The 4,526-nt window shown below is 43.7% G+C and overlaps 1 protein-coding gene across 1 annotated transcript in view; it reads right to left on the reverse strand.

Annotated features, from left to right (window-relative positions):
* The window catches only part of Rab9a (RAB9A, member RAS oncogene family), a 21,889-nt gene extending 19,339 nt beyond the window's left edge, over positions 1-2,550 (reverse strand). Inside the window, exon 1 of the mRNA XM_021188130.1 lies at positions 2,223-2,550. The gene's annotated coding sequence lies outside the window, so the exon portion shown is untranslated. The remainder of the gene's footprint in view (positions 1-2,222) is intronic.
* Between the last annotated feature and the right edge of the window lie 1,976 nt (positions 2,551-4,526).

Below are 4,526 nucleotides of genomic sequence, written 5' to 3' on the forward strand. Positions count from 1 at the left end.
AAACCCTGTCTCAAAAAAAAAAAAAAAAAAAAAGAATATTCTGAAACTGTGTGGTAGCACATCCCTGTAACCTCGGAATTTAGAATCCGGAATTCAATGCCAGCCTTTTTTCATAGAAGCAATGCTGAGGCCAGCTTTTAAAAAAAAAAAGATTCTGTTACCAGGTATTCATAGACCTTAGAGAATTTTCCCCCAGCAAGCTTTTAAAATAATAAAAACGCTATCTTAAACAGTAAAATGACATTGTGCTTAAAGAACTACAGAAGCCCGGTGGGACCTGGAATATGAACCAAAAATGCTTTTTCTCCAAATTTTTTCAAATATCCCCTGAGAGGATAAAATTGCCTCCCAGTGAAAACTACTACTCCAAAAAGCCCACAAACATGTTTGAATTTCAACACTGCTCCCTCACCCCCTAGGTGACCTTGGAAACGAAATCTAACCCTCCCGGGTACCAGCGAATTTCTCATCTGTAACAGAACCACTGCTTTGGAAACACCAGGAAAAATGAAAGGGTGCACAGAGAGTACTGACTCAAACAGAATCAGCTCATGTGAGCCAGAGTAGGGCTTCCCAATGGGAGAAAGAAAGAAAAACAACTGAGGGAGGTTAGAAAAAAGAAATTGCTATTACTAAGAGAACTTCAGGCCTTCGGAGTACTAGAGTATAGTAAAAGGATCAGGCTAGAAAAGAGAGACCACCACCAATGTATTTTCCTACTCTCCGACAATGGATGCTCTGATTTTTGCTTGTCTACTTTAACCTTCCAGAAAATAAAACACAAATATCCTTAAATTCCCCCAATGTTCTAAATAAGTAAGACTCCAAACCATAAATGTTTCAGTACAGCGAAACACTACAAAGCACAGGGAGAACCCCCAAAAGCAAGACGACACTGCCACGAAAGACATGTAAATACTACATGTGTTAAGTTACTTGGAGCGCTACACAAGTAGTGATAACTTTGATCTAAGATTATAAAAGACAAAGTAAAAGCAGGGTACTTAAGTCCCTTTGCTGAGACAGGAGTTGGAAATTTTGCACAGGGGTACACAGCTCTTTCTTAGCAAGCACAAGACCCTAGGTTTGGGCTCCAGCAATGGAAGAAAAAGAATGAAAAGAAAAAGGGAAATAGTCCTTAGTTGAAAGCCCTAGGTTTCCTTCAATTCTAGTTGAGATTTCAGGCAGTGTAGGGATTTTCCATTGCAGTGGTGCTAGCAAGGAAAAAGACAAAACTTGTACCAGCAAAACAAAACAAAAACCAAATTCAGTTTGTTGATTCTATGAGGACGCTGTGAAAAGACTGGTCACGTGCCAATTTGGAAACTTGCAAAAGTTATTCCTCAAAAGAAGTAAGATCACGGGATGTGTCATCATTTACAAAACAAAACAAAACAGAACTATAATACGTGCACCAACCATTTGGCCAGTACTTAAAAGTCTCCTCTGGTCTTTTCACTAAGATGGAAGGAAGAAAGGAACGCGATTTTGAAACCTCAGCCAAGATCTGGTATCTGACCACGTTCCCAACCGCCTATATGGTCTTTGCCCTGGCTTTATCTTCCAAGCTCTCTCACCTGAGTGGGTCAAAGGGTAGTATGTCAGAGGTCACCAAACTCAAATAACACAAGCTTGCTTTCCCCAGCATTAGTCACCACGGCGCAAGGTTTGGTCGCGAGTATGTGGGTGTCCCCGTGTGGTTATGGGAAAGACTGATGTGTAAGTGTGTATGTACCCAGGTATTTTCATCCGTCCCGTGAGCATCGTTCCACCATCCTATTCCCAAATATTTGGGGTCTATCTCTTTCCTGAGATGATGTTTTAGGAAGGGCTATCTCTTCCTCTCTAGTAGGCCGGTCGGTCGGTCTGCGCGCGCGCGTGTGTGTGTGTGTGTGTGTGTGTGTGTGTGTGCGCGCGTGTGTGTGCGTGCGTGTGTGTGTGTGTGTGTGTTTGTGTGTGTGCGCGCGCGCGCGTGTATGTCCTGAGTGGTTGGGTGTGTGCTCTTCTTCCCGTGCTTGAATGTGAAAACCCGTCTTTCTTCCCACGTCAGTCATCAGAAGACTGGGGAACAAGCTACTCCTCTTGACCAGCAATCTACTGACCCGCGCCAATTTGGCTCGCCCGCCGCCCCAGCGGCCCTCAGCTCCAGCAGCTCAGCTCAGGCTACGCGCGCTCTTAATAGCTCTGATCGGACCTCAAATGGAAGGATAAGCTCCGCTCACCTTGCAGACACACACTGGACGTCCTGGGGGCGGCTCACCAACACGCCTGGGTGCAACCAGGGCAGAACGAAAGCCAGAGGCTCCGGAACGTCGAGAGCGCTTCCAAGAGGGAGCGACTTGGGCAGAAGGACCAATATGGCGGGCGGCCGGGGCGGGGCCAAGACGGAGGGGCGGGGCCTTGACAATGGGGCGACGGGGCGGGGCCTGAGTCAGTGAGGCAGGGTCTGGAGTGGTAAAGCAAGACCTGGCTCAGGGGCGGGGCCTAAATCTTTAGGGCGGGGCCAGGAGCTGTGGGGCGGGGCCTGTGGCGGTAGCACCAGGCCAGGAGCTGTAGGGCAGGGTCTGGGCTGTGGGCGTGGCCTGAGGCTGCGAGCCCGACCTCTAAGGCAAAGACCCTAGTATGGATCTCAGGAATTAGGCCCAAGGAAGACAGAGCCAGGAAGTCTGGAATCTGCTCTCCCCACAGACTGCTTTGCAAAATCGCAGTTTTCCTTTGTGCTAGCTGCTGCTCTAGTCTTCCCACCTGCGTTTCTTCTAACTGTGGTCACGAAATAAGTTATTACAGTTTAAAGTAGAGAGCATATGAGTACTATGACATAACAGTATTGCACCATTTTAAAAAAAACAAATGTGCAAATAAGCAAAGAACAGGTAGATGAAAAAGGGATGTAGAATGATAAAAGTCTTTTTAATTTTTTGTTTTTCCTTGTTAAAGTACTGCCTCCTCAGCTCTTAATTATAAAACAATAATCCCAGACCTTGGGAGGCAGAGGCAGGCAGATTTCTGAGTTCGAGGCCAGCCTGGTCTACAGAGTGAGTTCCAGGATAGCCAGGGCTACACAGAGAAACCCTGTGTCAAAAAACAAACAAAAAACCCAGTAATAATAATGGCAAAATGTGTTTGCATTCCTTTGCTTTAGAAGAGGAATTGAGTGCATAGGTGGTAAAAATAAAAGTCCTTGGAAGAGAGATGATTAATTAGCGCCCTATAAACATATAGATTATGTTTAGTTTCTAAGGGAAGACATTCACTTTAATGATCCACAACAATTTACATAATGTCTGCCTCTTTGTGGAGTCATTTTCAAGTAATAACCTTTCATCAGGCACCAGAAAGATTACAGTTAGCAAAGTTTCTCACAAGTATGATTTTAGAATAATTATGAAAATGGGGCACATAATAAATACTGAGTTCCAGTTTGAATTTCAATTTTTTTCTTATAAAAAGAAATCTATTTTTATGTGGGCAGAATATTTCCCCCATGGACGTCTGAGTAAAGGTTTAATGATATACAAATCTGTTGCAATATGGAAAAGTGAGCTGGGATACAAGTCAGGTAGAGTGCTTGTCCACCATACATGAAATCATGGGTTCCAACCCCGACATCACAGAAGCCTAGCGTTCTGGAAGCAGAGACAGGAGCTCAAGGTCATCATGGTACATAGGGAGTTGGTACATAGGATATATGAGACCTTTTCTAAGGGAAAAATGACTATGCTTTTCACATATAAGGAAAAACAGAATGAAATAGTACCCAATTTATCCATTAACTAACATTTAAATCATCAAAATGCTGATATTTTCTCTAACCCATTATCAATGTGAAATCTCAATAATGTATATATTTTATAAGTAATCTATTAGTAATTATGTTATTAAATAATCATATGTTGAAAAGTTACATATTAACAATGATTTCTCAAACCAGGTGTGGTGGTGTCTTTAATCCTAGCACTCAGGAGGCAGAGGCAGGCAGATCTCTGTGAGTTCAAGGTCAGCCTGATCTACAAAGTGAGTTTCAGGACAGCCCAGGACTGTTACACACATACACACACCCTGTCTCAGAAAAACCAAACCAAGCCAAAACAATCCTCATCTAAATCAGATCTTTTTTTCTTTTATTAAAAACATTTTTTTCTCGAATAGGTTATCCTGATTGTTTCCCTCCATCTACACCAAGTTCCTCCCTACATCCCTCCATCCATATACATCCCCTTTCTGTCTCTCAATAGGAAACAAATAGGCTTCTAGTGGATAATAAACTAAAATATAAAACAAAAAAGAAATACGCTGGAATAGGGTAAAACAACCAGACTCCTCTAGAGCTCCCAGGGACTAAACCACCAACCAAAGAATACAAATGGAGCAACCCATGGCCTCAGCTACATATGTAGCAGAGGATGGCCTTGTCTGACATCAACAGGAGGAGAGGCCCTGTTCCTGTGAAGGCTTGTGCTTGAGTTACATATGTAGCAGAGGATGGCCTTGTCTGGCATCAATGGGAGGGGAGGCCCTGTTCCTGT

Source organism: Mus pahari, chromosome X, assembly GCF_900095145.1.
Source record: "Mus pahari chromosome X, PAHARI_EIJ_v1.1, whole genome shotgun sequence".
Taxonomy (NCBI): domain Eukaryota; kingdom Metazoa; phylum Chordata; class Mammalia; order Rodentia; family Muridae; genus Mus; species Mus pahari.